The following is a 21056-nucleotide window of genomic DNA, read 5'->3' on the forward strand; positions in this document are numbered from 1 at the left end:
GCTGACGCTGGACTGATAAAACATATCGTCTCTGGAGGCTGGAGCAGGGAAGGGGCCTTTAAAGCAAAATGAAATTTCCAGTGTGTAAAGATACGGTTGTTCCAAGAAATAAGAATGGAGGTGGCTTTCGCCTGGCGCGGCGTGTGGCCTCAGCCTGGGGATGGCGCATGAGGGCTTCTGGGGGAACCGCCGAAAGGCGTCAGAAACACTGTGTTATGCTGTGTCATATTCATTCATTTTTCGTTCTGAAGTTTTCAGCAAGCTTGCCAAGAAAGCTAGAACAGAAGGGCACTTGTTTGTATTTGAGATAGTGAATGCATTTCTGGAGTGAAGAAAAAGGCAGGTGCCTTCTGCAAGAAATTATAACAAGGTAAATTCTAAACAGACAGAATTAAGTAAAAATTAGGCATGACACAGTTTAATGTTCATCCTGTCCACAAAAAAAAAAAAAAAAAAAAGAAAAGAAAATAACTTTTAAAAGGGGAAAACTTCTTAAGATGGGCAAGCTAGCTGTAGATTCATTTGCGGAGTGCCTCCTGAGTGCCGCCGAGGTGCGCGGTGTTGCAGAGGAGGCTGTAACAGCTGGATGTGCCCCCCTTGCGCTTCCCCATCCCCAGCGACGGGAAACCCCTGGCATAAACGCAGAGCCCCTGGAGATGTGCTCATTTTCGGCACCCACACCAGTCCCTCAGCCCTGTTGCACCAGCCAGGTAGGGCAGAGGAGTGGGAGTCCAGCACCATGCCCAGCCCTCTCCAGGGCTCTCCTGGGCAAATTCCCTATGGCAGGAGCTCTAGCCAGGCCGTCAGCTCAGGCAGGAGTTACCGTGCGTTGGGATACACCCAGCCAAAAGGGACCACCGCTGATGCCAATATGGGTCAATGTTGGCAAAACTTCTCGGACTGGCTCCTCAGCTGCAGGTGATCTGAGCTCCCAGCAATTGGGTTTGAGCTGTCTTTGGTTTTTCTCCACAGCTTGGACATCTGCTCTGACCACCACTGGAGTGTCACCAGGTCTCTTCTCTGGCAAGTGTCCCCACAGGGCGAGACCCGCTGGGAACCTTCTGTGCACAGCGCTGTACCGGGGTGCCCAAGGAGGGCTAAAGGGGCCATCGGGAGAGTCTGATCTGGAAAATTCCCCAGTGCAGCCTGATACGACGTGTTAATTCATCCTCCGCTTTCACAACAAGCTAATAAAGGTGAGATGATTGTCAAAGTATGAAAGTATTCCATCTAAAATCTCAGGGGTTGTTTAAAATATAGGGTAGTTGTTTGGTTGGTTGGTTTTTAAAAAAAAAATACTTTGTACGAGCAGTCTTTTCTATTTTTCCCTAGTCTTCACCGAACACTTTCATTTCTCTTTTTCTTATGATTCAAAAGACCCTCCAGGAGAGCACATGTAATTTTTTAGTGTGATGACAGGGTAGAGTGTTCCTATAAGATGTTCTTGGAATGTGGGGATTTTTACTTTTTTTTTTTTTTTACAGGTGAGGATCACATCATCATTTTGGCTTTCCAGTTTCTCTGTGCTATGAGCATGTGGGAGTCACAATTTCTCTCTGGCAGCTTTGGCTTCCCTTTCGATTTGTCTTTATCCTGTTGATGCTTCCTTAGCAAACAGGCAAAGCCCAAACAAGAAAACACATGCACCTGGGTGAGCCTCTGCCGGTTAGCAAGGAGGAGGAAACCAAGTGCAAGAGGTGACTGTGTGAATGATGAGAGCTGAGGCTGTTGAGGAGGGTCCCCCAGCCCAGGGGAGGGCTGCCTGGCCAGGGCCGAAACGGGAGAGATGGAGACTTTGTGCTGGAAGTGCGGGCTGCGATAATTTTCCTTTCTTCTCTCCGACTGAAGGTCTGTTCTGTTTCCTTTGAGTTTTATATTTGTAATCTATAGCTTAGTAGTAGCTCAAGGGTTTAGAAGAATAACTTTGCCTGTTCTTTCTCGGTTTTGGATGTTGTTCTTCTTGTGCTCATGAACTAAGTTACTAGGTTAATCTTTCTGGCTTAGGAAAGGGTTAAAAATCCACACAACTCTTCTAAGTGTCATTTATCAAGGGCAGTACTGTTTCCTATCTTTGTTTAAGACTTTCTGTGCTCAAGACCTAAGGCATTTTCTGCACTCAAAGAACAGAATCTCTAATGGGGGAAGCTGCAAGTGTTTTCTTTTCGTTTATGAGGTACCTAAAGTAAATTGAGCTCCTACAAAGTTACCACACCTGGGAAGTTGTCAAATATAAGTTTAATCTCAATTCTCTTTCCTTTAAGGAAAGATTTTTTGATGTAGACATAAATTCAGAAATTCTTCTGGAAACAAAGCCCCTGTAAGGGTCCTGAGCTAGAACTGGAGTGCAGAGACATTTCCCTAAATGTTAGCAACCAAATTTGGTGAAATTTGGAAGTTGAAGCTGTTACAGCCAGATCTTTAGGATACAGCAAAGGAAACATTTTCGTTTGAGTTAGTCAAGGGATTCATGGCTTTTTGTTTAATATACAGCTGTGTGGGCTATTAGAAATGGAAATGCAAGGAACCATAATTGAAGAAAAATACTTTTTCCAGTGATAGGATCAAAGACTTTTGGTCTCTGCTTAACATGTAACAGCCTAAGAGGTACATCTGTTCATAAAGCGAAACGAAAGACTGCAGACAGAACTGGTGTTCTCATTGATGGCCATCTTATTATTTTGATAAATGTCCTATTTAAATCAAAACAAGAGCAGCATCATAACTGTATTTTTTTCCTGTTTCCATTGTAATTGTTCGTACTATCACTGTGAAGGCAGGTGGGTGCTTAGGAAGCAGTGTATTCATTTTTCATATTGCCTTCAGGAGAGCTAGGAATTTTTTCCCGCGCTTGTCAAGGAGGAAGAAATGTTGTAATTTTACAACTGATAAAAGGGATCATCTGAAACACTAAGCATGAGTAAAAGGAACTTCTCAAACCTGGTGGCCAGTGGTTGTGTCAGGCTCTTGGCAACCCTGGAATGGCTTTTTCCCTGCAGCTGACGACATGCACAGACTTCACCTAGCTTTGCCACCTGGTGCAGTTGCTGTCCTGTGACAGCGTTTTTCCAAAGGACTGTTTCTGCCTTCTTACACAGTCACACTTTAATAATAAGCTTTAATAATACCGATGTGTTCAAGAAACTATACATTTATATCTTTCTCAAATATTACAAAGTAATGCCCATCTTTTAGGAGAGAAAGGATTTTGTTTCCCCAAGTCAGCACTTTCCATTATTTAGCAATGCAATCACTTTGTTTTATTTTTAATTTAGGATACATCTCACTTGCATTTTGAAATGTTCCATACCAAAATCTTTCTCACCACCTTTTCCCCCTTTTCTGGCTTCTGTTGCGAAAGTATAAAAATAAATCTAAAGCCCAGGGCTGTGGCACTTAAGTTGTAACAAGCCTCACCCCTTTCCTCTTCCTCTGTCTCATGCTCCATGAAAGTGTTGCTGAAATGACCTAAGTGGTAGGATGCCTTCGGTGAGATGAGAGGAAGGGAAGAATTGGGATTGTGAGATAAGAGCTAGATGTATTGCCAAGTATGTTTTCTTTTGGAAGGGGGGAAGTTAGCAAATGAGGACCTCTGGGATGGCTGCCCAGAGTTCAGAAAAGCAACACTGTGTCCCCGCCTGGCATTCTGACAATGTAAATGGGATTCGTGGTAACTCTGTCAGCAGGAAAACGCCTTTGCTCTTCATGAGCATTGGTCCCAATACGCGCAGCCGGGGGAGACACCCCTAACGGACCATGCTGTGTGTCACGGTTCACGTGAGAATGGCTCACGTGTCCCAGCCAAGGGATGTTTTTAGCTTAAATCAACCTACTGAGTGCTTTTAAAGCATCCTACCACTTGTCCTGAAGAAGCAATTGTTAGTGGCAATAGATCCTTGTACTCGTGTATGGCTTGCCAGAAGCGTGGGCTTATTTCTTTTCTGCCTTGCTTTAGTGAGTTATTCCTGCAGTGACTCGGGGTCCGCACCCAGCTTGGTGTGCTGCCTGGATCAGTGAGCAGGACGCGGGAGATGTGCGGCGGGGCACGCTGTGCTCCGCGGGGGGGTTCAGGAAGGCAGACCCAGGCAAGGAGGTTTCTCTCCAACCTGCCATGTGGGGTGTTGAGGATTTTTGATCTCAGTTAACGTCTGGATAGCTAACAAAGCACTAGCAGCTTTGCCGACACTTTAATCGGAGCAGATATTTGGCAAAAAACCACTTTTTGTGGAGCGTCAAGGTGCTAGGCTGTGGCACGAGAGAAGGAGCTCTACCAGGCGGGTACGAGACAGGGCTGAGATGCAGTGCGTCTGTCAGGTGGCTGTGACGGCTTTTGTCTGTTGTCAATGATTTTTCTGAATTGAGTCTCGGCAAATTATTCCACTAAATATATTTCATTCCTCTCTGAAAAGTAATGTGACACTTGTGCAATATCTTTTGGTGTCTCTTAAAAGCTACCATGGATAGCTTGAGAAATCTGTGTTTAAATATGATAAATTTCGGGGTCTCTATGGTAGCTCAAGATGAAGCAAATAGGAAGCTATTTAATTTACAATTTCAATTCATGCTGTGGACAAACTAGATGTTTATTCCAGCTGATCTGGAAGTGAGGAGCAGCATTGAATCTAACAGTAAAAAAAATATTTTCCTCTCTGTGAAGCCTGTTGCCACACACCAAGTTTGAATATCCATCTTGTAATGGTATTTCATGCTTTGAAATATGACAAAGTCCATGATCACTAGTTGTGATTTCTGACAGCGAAAAGCAAAAAGATTGACATTTGGCAGGTTGTGGGTCTTTGTAAGCCAAACAAATTCAAGCCAAAATCACTGCTCAGCTGAAGTATCCTTGGAAAAGCTAGTGATGTTTTCAGCAACAGTGCTGAAAAAGTGGATTTGACAACTCTTTTACAATTACTAAAAAAACCCCTAAAAATACTGCAAGAGAAAAGTCCCCTGTGCTTTTTGGAACATTTATGGTAGGCTTGTGTGTAGTTTTGCCATATGGTTTCTTCTGCTTTCCCAAAAAGAAGGGGGGTGAGGGGGGAATTAACACCGTTCCCAGCACAGATCATCGTCACAAAGATTTTAAGTGACTGATCTGTAAAACTGAAGAGTGTACAATTTACAGCTTGATAAATCAGCGGTGTGGTAGGCAGGTCTGAGCTCCGTTATACTGAAGTGGTGTTGGGAACAAAAGTGACTCATAGTAGCACCTTTGAGTCAGAAAAATATAAATTACTGTTGTAGGATTAACTTTTTTTTTTTTTAAGTAAATTAAGTTAACAATAGTTTATTCTCTTCTCTTAATGCTGTTAAGCCTCTTAGGAGCTTTCTCTTCTGCAGAAACCAAATGCTTGGTTTTATTAAAGGGACTTCAGATTCTGTATTCTATCAGTAGGGATATTATTTTTTGTAATGTTTGCCAATTGTTTCATTATGTATTTATACAAGTCACATATTTTAATTTCTGAATACCTTTTATCTCTTGCCACACCAGAGAGTTTAACTGAAGCTGGGAGGATACAAAGATTTAGCCTTTTGTAATGAAGAAAAATATGTGTAATTCCTTTCAAAGAAAATAAAGAAGTACTAGGAGGTAATTTTCTCGGGGAATCAGTATGGGGAAGTAAAGCTTTCTGCATTCCTCCTTTGTCCTACGAATAAAGCACTTGTGCGACTTGGTGCAAGTCCTGTAGTGCCGTGGTTATGTGCAGCTAAAGGGCTTTTGCCTGACACCAGGTTGCTGTTTTGGTCTCTCAGACCCAGCTGGATTAAAATTTCCTGTCTTCCTTCAGCCTGGGTCAAAGGAATTGGTGAAGTCATCTTCATTAGGTGATCTAATGGGTGTCACTGCAAGTGGCAGGGGCTGTTAGGGTTGCAGGTCTAAAGTGTCTGGAGAAGGCAGGTGCTCCTGGAGGGGAGCAGGGGCTTGAGCACATGCCATCATCCATCGCCCCCCGTGCCAGCAGGATAGCCACAGGTACACAGATATTCTGATTCGCTTTCCTCTGGTTTTTTAGTCCTTTCCATGCTGAACCTCCCCTACTACTTTGCCACTCTCCAAGAGAAAAGGGCTACCGGTATTCCAGTGCTACTGAACCAGAAGTACCGGACAAGGAATTACCGCCACCTTTTTCTGCTGTTTATGATGTTTCTCTGGGGCTCTGTTCAAACCTGAATTCCTCCAAGCACTCAGCAGCACCTGGGCAAGGGCTGCCCTGAAGGCTGGCAAGCTTGTGTGTCTAGCAGATTAGAAAGTAGTGCATTGGTTGACCATGATGTATTGACCTGCATTAAAGAAATCGGCAATCTCACAGAAGGAGCTTTCGCCTCAAGTGTATAATCAGCGTGGCATCAGATCAGATGCCAAGTAGAAGATGTGATGCCATTAAGTCACAAATGCTCGACGGTGCAGAGATAAGTAGCTGCGCTCTCCGTTGCTTGCGGTGCAAAGCTGCAGCAGCGCGTTGGACTCGCGGCGGCGCCGAGCAGCTGGGCAGGCACCCGGGCCCGCAGCACCCGGGCCCGCAGCACCCGGACCCGCAGCACCCAGCTCTGCCTCCACTGGCCTGGCTCCAGGCCTTGCCCACCCTACGCTGCATTCGCCGTGCTGCTTTGCCTCTGTGGAGCTTACATCCCATCTCAACCTGCCTTAGCAGGGATTGGTGATTGACCTTTCTGGGGTCGGGAAATGTAAGGAGCTTCCCAGCTCCCACCAGCCCTTTCTGTGCAGCGGCTTTTCCCTAGAAATACAGCCAGTATGGGAAAATCCCCAGCGCAGTTCGGTTTCACTAAAGTTTTGTCTTCCGTGTTGGGGTGCTTAAGGGAAATTACACTGTACAGAAACAACAAGGATGATATTTCACAGAGCAGAGACAGAAAACTCCTACGGAAAAAAAATGCAGGCATTTAAAATCACATAAAATCACATTAGAAAGGCACCATCAATTGTGGCTTAGTATCAGCTCTGTCAATGTGTCTATCACCAAACCACACACAAAACAGGCATCCTTGGTCTTTATATCTTCCAGTGGTGTCATTAGCATTTTAATGATTTGCCATGTTCTCTGCTCAGTCTTAATTTGGTCACTAATGTGCTGTTGTAAATTAAGCTTTGGAACAATCCTTTTTCTCTTTTTTTTTTTATTTTATATGTATTCAGCAGAGTGATTTTATTGTATATGTATTCAGCAGAGAGCTGGCAACAAAAGGCAGCCCTGTGTTTCTCTTACTTGTAGCAAGCACCGCTCAGGTACCCGCTGCCGCCCTTCATGTGCCAAACTGGCTCATGCTCTGACTTAAAGATGGGATGTCGGTGTGTTCAGAGGGACATGTGAGGACAAGGACATTTGCTCCCCTGACACAGGGATGAGTGCTCTCCTTGCCACAGAGTTTTAGCATGCGGGAGGGCAGATGCAGGCAGGCACATCTGAGGAGGGAGGGCAGGGAGGAGAGACCCCGCTGCACACCAGCTGCTGGGATGCCTTGAGATGCAGCATGGAACCAGCACTGCCTTCTGCCTCGACCTTCAAACCCAAACTCCCCAACGGTACAGGGATCACTTAACTTGGAAAAAGAATGAACCGTTCTTGTAAAAGCACCAATGCAGATGGCTACCCCTGGTAAATCCTCAGGTTGGCTGTGAAATCAAGACTTCTGCTTGGCCAACTAGGATCAGGTCTGCTAGTTTAGGCTGTTACATGGAAAACATACCTGGAAGGGGCTGGGGAGCCGCCAGCTTAACAACAGCCGTTGCAGAGGGAAAATCACTGAGGCTTGGTCTCCACTAACACATAAGGTGGGAGCTCTTTGCAGTTACTGTAAAAACATAATCGACTGCTGCCTCGTTTGCACAGTGGATGGGTTATAATTCAAGGAAATGAGAAGCGATTTCCAGCTGGCTGAAACTCCCTGGCAGCTCTGAAGGGTTTGGGTGTCCCAGAGCGAAGTAGAGACTGGGGGACTGCGAGGATGAGCCTTCCTGTTTTCCAGGCTGAACAGAGGTACCCAAAAAACTCCTGCTATCCTGAAACGTTTGGTCAGGATGGCAGGTGAAAGCCCTAAAACTACTTTGCAAGCAAGTAAAAGTAGGTCACTGCTGCCTGCAGCTGGCACTCAGGAGAACAGGACGGTTGTCCATGAAATGACTTTGTCTTGTATGGTGCACATCATGGGAGAGGTAAGGTCATCGTTGGGGGGAGCACAAAGCTAGCATACAGAAATTAAAGTGATTACTTTTTCTCTTAAGTAGCAGCCAATGCATGCATATTTTTTTTTAATTAGGGTAGATGAAAAGATAATTTGTAGAAAATTATCTGCATTGAGAAGGTGAACAAGGGAAACAGTATCTTCATGAATCTGAAAGAAATGGGGAAACCCATTAGCCTGTCTCTATGACATTGTTAAGCCTTTTTCTATTACATTTCTTTGTGTAATAGCTGCTCTTTTTAAACACAGTGGCATTTTTCATCTAATCTGACGATGATTCAAAGCATTTATGCATTCTACTTATAATATGAACCACTGGTCTTTCACCACAGGATTCACATTTAAGATTAGACTGCTGTGATTTTCACTGCTGCTCTGGTTGAAGGTCATTTAGTTTAGGAAATGGAGAGGGCAGTTGCCAAAAGATAATCTCTCATTTTACCTGGCAGTTGGCTTTCATGTTCAAATCATGGCATTAAACCCACTGCTATAGCCTGCCTGTAGTCTAGCTTAAAAAATAAAATAGCTGAGACATGCTGCAACTGTTTCTCAATACATTTAAATCCCTGCTTTTCCAGAATGTTTGCTTTGCTAATATGGCACTTGCAGAGCAGGTCTGATTGATCGCTCGTGTCAAACACAGTGCCCAGCTCATAACTCCATTTCATGAGTATGTAATTTATGATGTGTTGGGTCACATTATGTCATAATAGTACCCATAACAATTATACTTTCTTTTGCTTTTCCTTCCTCAAAACCACAAATTCTCGATATCATTTTAGAATGAAATTATTTTCTTCAAAGTTCATTTTGCTCAGAGTGGTGGAATTGTGATTAAAAAACCCTCAAACCACCAGCCCATCAAGCCTGGCATTATGTATGTTCACCAGGGCTTAGTTTCTCTAGTTAGGAGAAGAAAGACAGCACTCTCGATAGTTCCCGTACAATAACGATACATTCAGAGACACGTGAGTGTTCTGGGTCGCTTTAAGCAAAATGGAGAAGTCAGGCTCGTCACCAGTGGCTACAAGCTATAGCTGAAAATGTTAAAAGTGACACTTTATTGAAAGGTCAGGTTGCTTTTTGAAAGGCAGAATACCTACATAATTCCATGTTCATTGCCTCTACCTGTTTTCTTCTGTTTAACTGCATCCAGATCATAGGGAATGCTGCTATATTTCAGAGCCTATCTATGTCACGTACAGTTTTAGAAGAGCACCACAGCAAAGGGAAGGGAAATGTGACCTCCCCCCTCCACCAAACTGTCCTTAAAGACAAAAATCTGTAACATCGAGTGACATCGGTATCGCACGCGCACCCGGTGCAAACAGAATGGGATGGAACACTCCCACTTTGCCATCAGGCATTTCCAAATGTCCTCTGCGCTATCTTTGCTCAGCGTATTTTAAGAAAAGGCTGGGAGCATTAAACTGAGTTTAGTAAAAAAGGCCAACATATGGCCTGCTCTGCGTGATGGCTGCTCGGAGAGCAACATGAAAGCAGCAGAGAGGAGCGGTGGCTTTAGCAGATTTCCTTGCGTGTATGCGGGGAGCACAGCAGGTAACTTAATTGGAAGGGACAAAAGGCATCTAGGGGCCTCTCTGTCTTGAGGGCGATAAATGCTGGAGATGCTGAACCTCCCTCTGGAGGGCTGAACAGCAAGTTCAAAAGTGGGTAGAAATTTCCATCCGCTGCCTAGCATTTGAGCTTAAACAAAAGATAACTGGAAGCTGGTTTCTGTGGTGTTTATTTTAAGTATTTCTAGCAGCAGAAGGACACAGTGCTCCATCCCGAGGCTTTATAGGGTGTGAAGTCCATGGTTTCCTAGATTGCAGGTCTAAGCAGGATGCTTGGCTTGTGGCTTGCAAGCAAACTACCCTCCCACTGCTTAGCAGTTAAAATCTGCATTAGACTAGCAGTTTTTACTTGTACTTTACCTGTAGCCTACATCTTCTTCAGGTTTTCTTGTTGCTTTCCAAAGAATCTGTCTGGTTGGCTTTTAGCTTTTTATTCTCTGAAGGTTTAAAAATCATCACTGTGATGTGCCCATGTGAGTCATAGACCGGCATATCCATGGAGAAGTATGTAACGGTGTCTTTACTGAACATGAAGAGCTACTGGATTGCTACTGCATGCGCGAGCCCCGGAGGCTGTGGTACCCCGTGCCCAGGGTGCCTGCTTATGAAGTGAAAAGCTTTGCCTAATTAAGGAAACTTGTAGGAAAACTGATTTGTCACCAAGAAGCGGGACATGGAAGACCCTTTTACTTTGCCGAACGTGCACTTACTTTTCCAGGTGATTGTGGAGCCTCTAGAAAACACGGCTCTTGCCCTCTCCTTTTGCACGGCGCGTAATGCCCCCTTCTCCTGGAGAAGCAGAGCCCAGGCGTGCTCCAGGTCTGAAAGCTGCGGTACCCCCTGGCCTCCTGTCGCCCTTCTCTCACGTGTTTCAGCTTTCGGAGAGTGCAGGGTGGCTACGGATGAATTGTTTTCCTCAAGAACATTTCCTAAAGCCTTTGTGTTCACCTGATTTAAGGAAAACAAGTATAGTTGAGAAACGTGGCTTCTAACCCCACGTTTTCACTTAGGGAATAAACAAAGGAGAAACCCTAGAGGGCTTAAGATGCTTTATGGGGGTTTTGTTTTTCCCCTCTGCTGGAAAGACGCCTGTATTGCCTTGCCAGTGCTCCTCCCGTGTGACTAGTAACAAATGTTTTATGAACAAATACAGAATAAAATGACCTTGATATACCTGGGTAGAAATAAAAGAAGCTATCTGAATATAAAATATTTATATTCATCGGGAAACTATCTGGCACTGTTTATACAACTTATTTACCGAACTTGGATAGTTAGGATCAGCCTCTGGAGGTTTGAGGAAGAAAAGAGGCTATTCCTGACAACCACTTGAAGTAAAATTTTGATAAGCATTATTCTAATTTAATTTAAAAAATAGAAACACAAAGACTCCTCTGAAACAGGACTTCAACTTTGATTTTTAGCCCTGATAAAATCAAAGGAATTTCTTAATAAAAGGAATTCAAGCTCCAGCTGATTTTATTAATCATTTTCCTCAATCTTTCAAAGCAAAGATTTATTTGATACAAAGAGTTTTCGATAAAGTCACCAAAAAAGCGATTACCAGATTTTGTTTAACTGAGTTGCTCTTTGCTGGAAATTCATGCAAGTGTTGCACAGTTTTAGCAATTGGCACAGCATTCCTCCTCATTGGCTTTTGTCATCACACAAAATAAATAACTTAAAACTCCAAAGAAACTATGGGGTTTCTTTTTTGTTTGTTTTATTGCACTTGAACAGTTAACTGGAGTGAATTGGAACTGAATACTGCAAAGGTTGGGAAACGCTGCTGCCTGTGGTTAAGCTGAGCTGAATGGCAGCATAAAGCTGGAAGAATTCAAAAGCGGGTAAAATGGCAGCTGTAACGGCAAAATAGTGTGAGGCCTTGAGTAGATGCGCTTTAGAAGAGCATTTTTCAGTAAGTGTTGAATGTCATCCAGGGGTACTTGCTACGTGGTGTCAGCCTCAGAGGAAGCAGCTGGTTCCCGGAGCTTTCCATGGCCTTCCCTTCTCCCCTTCCTCGCTGTATGCTCTGTACTATATTTGACTTTTCCTGTGGGGTAAAATTTTAAAGAACTTGCCATCAGTCAATGAAATATTTTCTATTTATCAATATCCATTTTTGAACCAAAATTTATATCTCAAGAAAAGGCAATATATCTGGTGGTTTGCGTTCTGTATTTCTTCTGGATCTGGAATGGAAGTCGATACGTTATTTTTATTGCAGTTTTGTCGAGATACAACAACAGAAATCAAGGCCAGGAAAACCACTCGAAGCTGCATGATTACCTCCAGTAGGTGGGGTCTTTAGAGTCTTCCTTTTAATTGTGTTTGGCCCGAGGAGAGATGCTTCGGGTTTGGCTCTGACAGTGGGGGCGATAGGAGCTCAGTGCCAGCCTGGTTGGCTCCTCCATCCTCAGTCCAAAAACTGGTCCCCAAAACTGCTCAGCCTACTGTGGGTGGCACGTGGGGCCTGTGGGAGACCAAGCATGGGGGGCTCGCCGGAGGTGCCTGAGACCCTCTGTCCCTGTGCCCGGCTGGAAGGAGCGAGCAAGGTGCCTGCTGCCCTGGGCCGCTTGGGTCCTGCGGGCTGCGCTCCCAGCAGGAGCGGCCGGGAGGAATGCGGAGCTGGGTGCTGCTGGCCTCCGTGGAGGTGGCTTGCCCATCGCAGCAGGGCATGGTGGTGGTGGGCAGGACCAGCTTCCTCAGTAGGAGTGCTTTCCCCCGTGTCTGGTTTTGGGTCAAGGCAGTGCGTTTGAAGCAAATTGTGGAATCGTCCCTTCATGCCCCAGTCTAACCTGAGAGGCAACCTCCAGGAGGGCTCCCAACGCTGCATGGTCTCTGAAGAGCATCCATCTGTATCCAAGGTCCAGATCAACCCAGGCAGAAATGCACAACTCAAACGTAAATCCAGTAGATGCTGAGTCCACGGCATTAGCTATTTACGACCACAGACCCTTTGCTCTTGCGCTACAGCATTTGCAACTGTGGATGCGCCTGTATCTCTTAAAGGACAGAACAAATGGTCATTGCCAACATATTCTTTGTTGCCTGGCAATTATCTGTGTAGTTCTGTGATGAAAGACTAAATTTCCAGCATTGATTCCTTTTATGACCTTGCCAGAAAGTATTTATCCCACTTTAAATTCTGGCTATCAGCTGTACGTTGTAATAGCCTTGTAGAGCATTGTACTATTTTTTGTAAACCGTTGGTAAACAGACCTGAGTTCATTACTGTCTGCATCCGAGCAGGTATTTTACCCTGTTTAAATGGCTATTGAAATTGTCTCTTTACATCCGAATATTCACATACATGTTGCTGGCAACTGTTGCAAATTCAAAGACATATTTTTTTTCTAAAAGGAAATCGGCAAACAAAATTAGAAAAACTTGACACCATAATAAATCAGAGCAGCAACAAAATTGTAAAAATCATTTGTAATGACATATTTTGTTGCTGTTCTTGTTTGCTAGATTAGATTTCTGCTAAAGGTAATTGAAGAAAAAATTGTTCTGGTTAGAGGGATAAAATACATTAAAATTAAATGAGCTTCTTGAACTCTGCTCAGGCTTTAAGATATCATATCAAGGAATGAAAACACGTTAAACAACTACAATAGTTACTTTGTGTGGGTGACCATAAAATGCATATGGTCCAGCCTTTCCGTCACATCACAGGCGAGGCTCCTTGAGTTTGGGCAACATGAAAGCACGGGGTCCCTTCGCTGTTCTCCACCTCTATTTCAGATGGTCCCTTGTGTCTTGCCCAAACATGACATTTGCAGGCCGAGAATCGGGTGGGAGCTGTGGGTGTCACTCGGAGCATCCCACAGGCCCCTAGTGACTTGGTGCTGTGAGGGGAGGTCTGGGCTGCCGGCACCTCTGTGGGATTGTGCTGGGACGTAAGTTCAGGCTCCGATTTTATGCCTTTTCTGTAAAGGAACATAAAACTGAACTGCTTTTCTTCAGGGCAGCCTTTTCGTACCTCTTTCAAACACTAGATAAATGCAAACAGGAGGAAAAATAATTCCTCAGAAAATAAATATCGAACAACTGAGTAATTTTAAAAGTACTGGATCTTTGAGAAACTCTAAGCCTACAGAACTCACGTTTTCCAGTTGTTTCAAAACACAATACCTTTTAAAATATGCTTAATAGTTCCCCCTGGCTCAATTTGGAAGTAGCATATGCTTTGTATTATTAATTTATTAATTTCCTTTGATGCACAGTCTCCCGTTAAGTATACCCCACTGCCCCTCTTTTTTTTTAACCTTCCTTTCTCTTCTGGCCTTCTTTCCTCGCTTTCTCCCCAGAAAGACTCAGGCAGGCAGGCTAAGAGTTGGGGTTTGAGGGTTTTGTGTTTGGTTTGCTGTTTGTTTGGGGTTTTTTTTTAAGAAAAAAAGAGCAAACGAAAATGTAAGCAGTTATGGATGGCAGTTCCCTCTGCAAGTGGTATGGAGGAAGAAGCAATAATTTCTTTTAAAAGCATCTTTACACATCTGTAGAAAACACTTGAATTTTTTCTTTTTTTATTGTTTACTAAATCAAAGAGAATGCATCTGAGGCTCATAGTGATGATAGCAAAAATTGCAAAGACTTTTCATATGCAAAAAGACATTTTTGTATGACTGAAGATTGGAAATGTATTATGCCAATCTTGTATTCAAAGACCCACTTTGCAGGGTTTGAGTTCTGTATTATGTGACTTTCTGGAGGCTTTTTGTTTCTTGGGTATTTTCTTTCTCCTTCGTTTTCATGAGGTTTGTATTATCAGTGCTTCGTAACGTTTTCACAGGGTCTTTCCTTTGAACCCTGCACACGAGATGAATGAAGGAGCTGGTTTTGCTTTATGTATCAGCCTCTCTAACAGGTCTTCTGGCTCTGGAAATATCCCCAGAATTCAGAAAACTATCAGGCCAATCTTCATCAGCACTTTAGCTCTGGCTGCACGCTGCAGCACACAGCTTTGAAATGTGAAAGATCTTTCTATTCCGCTATTATGCATCTTGAAGGGATGTGTTATCTCGGTGTCAGGGGATTTGGAAGGGGAGGGTGAAGCGCTCACTAGAACCGCAAAATATTTTTATGACTGAATGCCATGTTTTAATGAAAATTGTCAGCTCCACGCAGCTCAGGGTTGCTCTGTATTGCTGTTGCTGCTATTTGGATGCTCTCTGTCTGTAGCGATCCATCAGCTGTTCAAGATTCCTGTGCCGGTTCTGCTGTCAGGTTGCCCGCTTCCTTGGGCTTGTGCCCATCACCTGGCTCACCCCGAAAGCTGGGTTTTTCTTTGACCCACCTCGCCGCTGCGCTGGGGGTGGGTACGTGCCTGTCACACCGGGCAGTTCCTACAGCTCTGGGTGCAATCTCGGGCCCCGTGGCATTGGGGTCTCTAGTCTTATTACCTGTTGTTCTGCCTTGGTGCCCCGTTTTATTTGTTATTGAACTAAAGAGCATTTATTACTTTCTTGCAACTATGAAACTCCCCTCTCCAACCAGCATGGCAATAACAGCTACTGTTAGGAGGGAACTGAGAAGCATGAACTTGAACTTTGATTATTTTTATTTTGATTAATACACAATCGGGTAGGGGTCAAGACACAGGGAAATTCTTGTGGCGCAATAAACAGAATATTTAGACACGGTCATGCCATAAATGTCAAACGAAGTGGTGCCCGTTCCGACCCCTGCTGTCCCCTCGTGCCTTCTGGTGCAGCAGCAGACGAGCTGGGCAGGGCTCCGAGGGCTCGTCCCTCACAGGTCAATGGGTTCCACTTCCCGCTGCGGAACACGGGCAGGGATGGACTCGGGGATAGGAAAGCAGATCTTGAAGTGGGGGTACCACTCCTGTAGCAGGACTGTCAGAAAAGATTTCCAGCATGTTCCCTCTCCGCTCCCGTGCAAAGCCTGGCAGCTTCAGCTTGCCGCCTCTGCAGGCAGCTTCGCCCCAGGTCAGCCCATGCACCGATGGAGACACAGCTCGGGCACGTGTCCCATTCTCTGGACGGCTACCGGGGCCATCAGGAGGCGTGAACTGCAAGAAGTTAATGATCTGTTCTTACAGTCACTTGCAGTCTCTCTTTGGCCTAAGGCAGCCAAGTGCTAGTTAGCTCTTGCCTACTGCAAATTACCTCGAGCAGAACAAGTTGGCTTGCTCAGAAATAAGAATCTGTTAGTTATAAGCAACCAGGTGAAGAAATGTTGACTGCAGCTACTAACCCATGCACGTGTTAGTAAGCATGTGAGCATCAAATAGCCAGCACAAGGTAAAAGTAATTGATTTTGAAATAAAACCTATTCAGAAGGTTAAGGCCAGATAACCTCTTGCCACTGCCAAAACCAGCAGCTACCAAAATGTAAATCAAGAAAGATCTGTCTCAGGAGCTCCTGCGTTTACAAGTTACAGCTATATTTTAAATTGAGGGCAACAGGGATCAGTTACCTATTTAGAAGTTTGTGCCTTTTAACTATCAGCAGTTTCTGTGGTAAATGAGAAAGATACAATTACAAGAGCTCAGAAGCAGCTTTTTCTCTTGATCGCACATTTGGATACATACATGAGGTAGCCTTCAGCGTTCCAGCATCTCAGAATCCTTTTCATAAACAATCCAAAAATTGTCCTGCAAAGCAAAATATATCTACCTTAGTGACAGATTCAGAACAAATTGTGCTATATGAGGTTGATTTTTTTTTAATAATTAAAAAAATTTGCACAGCTATGCAGATGTTTCAGCCATTTGGCTCACTGTAATCAAATATGGTGAAGAAGCTCAAAGTGCATTTCAGGTTTATAGCACGTCAGTTCAGCTGGCTTGACTGCTTTTTTCATAGCAAGTCTGGTGGAAAAAGCATTCAGTAGAGCAAAATGGTGCTGCTGCTAATATTAATAATAATACTTAGCACTTCAATAGCATTTCATATTTTCAAAGTGCTGTACAAATGCTAATTAATTAGGCAGTGAAGCTGAATGCCAAATAGAGAAAAAGCCTTGTGTCACTGCTTGTAGAACAAGTTAACTTGATTATTGCACTTTTAATATTTTTTTTTTTTTTACTTGGGAAAGCACTAGTAATTCAAGGAACAATTCAACTGCACAGGGCACAGCAGGGGCTGGGGAGCACAACTGCCATGAAAAAACAAGGATCTGCTGATCCCAGAGCTGTGACAAGCTCTTGTGATTTTAGTGTTTGCAATGAAAGCAGGTGTCTTTATTCCAGGAGTGAGGTCTTAGTTCAGTGACAGAAGCGGAACAATAGTTTTCCCATTCTGAGCAAAACAGTTTGTTGTTTTTTCTGCTTCCACTGTGTGGTACCCCCTTTACCAGTTTTTCATCCTTCCTCTAACAAAACACTCACACATCGCCTCAAACACATCTTCAACACCTTTGCTACTAAAAACCCCCAAGTTTACATTGCTTTCAGAGATCGCGATGCACCCACCTCGTCGTTTGTTTGGCCGGCAGGTGAAGCCCGCTGAACGGGTGGCTGGTGGCATCCTGGGGCACCGGGTCCCCAGGGTGGCTCTGCTCGCGGCAGGGAGGTAACGGGACCTGCCAACCCCCCCCTCTCTGCTCCTCTGCAGATCTCATGTTAGCTGAAAGAGGAAGGCTGTGCCCAGGGAGCACCTGTACCAGGGCCATAAGCTAAAAGAAGTGATAAAGAAACTTCAGCCCTTTCACCGGGGTTGGTAGTGCTGTTTGCCAGTTCCTATAAAATTATTTTCCAAGGTTCCGTGCAGCCGATACGTGCTAAATGCAGTGTCGGTTCTGTGTTTTGTGTTTCATCACCACTGCAACACTCGGAAAAGCCAAAAGCACCCACCTTGTCCTTCCCCAGCAGGTGTCCCTCATGCTGGCAGCTTCAAGTCTGGGAGGTGTCTTGTAGGAAGGTCGCTTCCCCAAGGGCTGAGTTTGCTTTTTCCTGGAAATGATCTTTCGGTTTCAGAGAAAATAAGACTTGAATTACAGTTAAGTAAGACCCTGGGCTGTGCACTGGCAGCATTAATTTTGCACCAAGTGGCATAGAGACATGAGTCATCCCCCAGCAGACGGTGCACTGACCCAGCGCGGGGTCCTCCCCTGAGAGCGCTGTCACCCAGGGGTGCCGCACAGCTCCGCGGCCGGTCCTCGCCTGCGGCCGGCACGGGTCCTTCCTCCGAGCCAGCCGCGATGGGGGATGCAGCTCCCGGGAGGAGGCAGCACGGTGGTACTCCTGCTCGGGAGCAAGGACATGGGGAGTCAGTCTCTCTTGCTGTCGGTTTTATTTGTTATTTATATTTTTTTTAGCCTTTCATATTGACCAGCTTTGCTGGTTTGGTCATATTTTTCAGTATTCTCAGAAAATATTTTCTTCTGAAGAACGTGAGAGAATCTGTACAAGTGAGCTGTGAGTTAGCAGGGCGAAATGCAGATCGGGTCCAGCATCTCCAGGGCACCAGCACGTGCTGAAGCATTCCCTGGAGCCCAGCTCTCTGCGCGTTTCACTCCGGAGAGTTGCCTTCCAATGCAAACAAGCTTCTAGACTATCAGTAAATGACATCAGAAGCAAAATTAACCTGACTTAAAATAAATTGAGCAGCTGCTTTCAAAGATGCTGTACTGATAATCTGTCTGTATAAAAGAGCATCCTGAGATGGTTTGGTAGGCAATATTTTCCCAGTCTCACATCCTTTCTTATCCTTAGGCACATCCACACCGTAGGGAGGACAGGGGAAGGAATCATGATATTTAGACAAACTTATTCACATTTGAAAGGGACTTTACAAACTCTTGTAACTAAAACAGAGATAGAAATAAAAGTAAAATATAGTAGTCCTCCTTTTTAGTTCTTTCCCAGAGTTAATGAAAGATTTGTTACTGTTTTTGAAAGAAACAAGTATTTATGCTAAAAATGCTGTTATACCAAGTTGCTGTTGCAAACAGACAGAAACAGGCTACTGTTTTGGAATTAGCAGTTAAGGAATTTTCTTTGCTGGTACAGATTTTTTTTTTTTTCAATTGCTTGCTATAATTATTATGATGAAACAGCAGATAATTGTTGGTCTGACCACCAGGCCTTTGTTAAACAATTAATCTTTGGTTTGATGGAAGCAGTGTGCCTAGCATCCTATTTTCAAATTGCCTCTTGTACTTTTCTTGGCTTTCTCTACAATACTAAGAAATCACCATCATTATATTTTTATGTAATTTCCATATGAGCAGCTCCTTTCCTCTATTGAAATAAAAATGCAAGGTGCTCCCATAACTTTGTTGACAGCATGTTGCGATGATCATTTCTCCTACAATACTACTCAAAAAATACATACATTGACAACTGATTTTTTCCAGGCTTCCATTTAGAGAGGGAGGAGAATAAGTGGTAAAATTGGTGGAATTACCTTTCTGTGAATAAATAATCCAGCCAATTTATTTCATTTTGTGGTTGGCAGATCATTCTAAAACTGCCTGTGGTTTCCGTATTGGTACGATTTGCTCTCATGTAACCACAGAAGGTAACTGGCCCCACAGCTCAGTGCCAGGGATTTGGTCACCTCCTGATTGATCCTGAGTGGCAGAGTAATGCACAGGGTGGGATTGTCCACTGCAGTCTCAGGAATTGCTCTTATTTAGCAGATCACCCAACCGAAGGCATGCACGGCAATGCTTGTAATCAGTGATCTATCTCTGCAGGAGTGACGGTGCCTTCTCCAAGCGCCAGAATGTTGAGGAACCCACATGCCAAGTGTTTAAAAACCCAAGGGGCATATGCAATGGCATGTATTTAGCAGCACTGTTTAATTTCCATATTATTTTGAAAAACACAGTGTTAGTAGTTTTAGTTAGTAGTTAGCAGTGGCTTCGGGGGGGGAGGGGGGGGGGCACGGTTCCTTGCGCTGCTCGCTGCCCTCTGCCAGCCAATTCCCTCCGTGGCAGGAGGCAAAAATGCTCCCAAATCAAAAGCTAATTGAAAAGTTATGAAAGGTATTACAGGACTCCCCAGTTCTATGGAGGGATCGGTGGTTGAGTGCTAATCAATTCCGAATATATTTCTTCTGGGACCAACACTTACTGGCAAGTAATTATTCTTTAAAAGATATACATCATAATGGATTCTGCTTCCCAAGAACAGTCTCCAATGATATCTCCAGGAACAATACAGACCAAAATGGGCATCACATTGTCCCAGTGAAAATGGGTATACTTTGATTATATTAATATTGCTGGACCAGTTAGGTGGAGCTGCTCATTTGGAATTAGGCTTGCTAGGTGCTAACTCTATTAACGCTCCCAGGTAGTAGCTCTGTATCAGCACTCAGATGCAGAGCCATTTATCTGCACGCCCGTAACAGAAAGCCATAAGGAACCTCTGCTCTCCCCGGAACCTCATCCCTGTTTGTGCTCAGACCTTATAACACACTTATCAAGCACTAAAACTACTCAAAATTTTTACTGCTCGGTGCAGAGTGCAGGTGTGTCCATGTAAATAAGAGTCAGTGTCAGCTGTGTTTGTTTACTTGCTCAAAAAGAGCTGGTCTGTCTATATCTTTGCGCTGAATTTGCTACAGGCTTCACTTTTCTGTGGCATTGAGGAAAAAGGAAATTAGTGCGTGTTGTAGCATTATATATCCTGTTGCTAAAAGTTTATCCCTTGATTTATATTTTTCTTTTATGAATGTGTACGTAAATCTAGATCTTGTCTATCCTGCAGACACATGCACACACATGCAGACTTGGCATTTTGTACACTCTGTTGTAGCTCAATAGGTAAAGGATTGCCTCTGGGTCCTCTCCGGTCATTCGCCCTCCTCCCGTGCCTCCCTGCTTCTCTCCACCCAGTCACAATCTGAGTTAACTCTTATTTTAGCTGAATTAAACGTGTGCTCCCTATTCACCGTTCTAAACTCTAAGCTACCTAAAAAATATTTGCAAATCTTTTTTTGCACTGAAGCTACGTGCAAGAATCTTTCTTTTCTGGAGTCATTTCTACTCTCACTTATCTCAGAATACAGCCAACACATCTGCACTGAAGATGTACAGTGGGATAAGCAAAACCAGAATCTCACTCATACAATATAAATTACTTTTATGTCTGAAGAAGTCATTATCTAGTGTCATAAGAAAAGCAATAATAATTTCCTAATGCTTCTTCCAAGTGACATGGGAAGCATCAGACAGTCTGAATCTGTTCTGTAAAGTACAGGAGATGTTAATGAAGATTAAAACTGAATTAGTGGACATAGCAATGCAATCACGGCAAACGAAAGCAGCCGGATTATAATTGCAAACACTGTTCTGTG

At 44.0% G+C, this 21056-nt stretch overlaps 1 long non-coding RNA gene across 1 annotated transcript in view; it reads left to right on the forward strand.

Annotated features, from left to right (window-relative positions):
• Positions 1–996: 996 nt before the first annotated feature.
• Positions 997–21056, forward strand: part of LOC119152662 — a 33691-nt gene continuing 13631 nt past the window's right edge. The window contains exon 1 of the long non-coding RNA XR_005105841.1: positions 997–1196. This is a non-coding gene — a long non-coding RNA (uncharacterized LOC119152662). The remainder of the gene's footprint in view (positions 1197–21056) is intronic.

The sequence above is a fragment of the Falco rusticolus genome, chromosome 8, assembly GCF_015220075.1.
Source record: "Falco rusticolus isolate bFalRus1 chromosome 8, bFalRus1.pri, whole genome shotgun sequence".
Classification (NCBI taxonomy): Eukaryota; Metazoa; Chordata; class Aves; order Falconiformes; family Falconidae; genus Falco; species Falco rusticolus.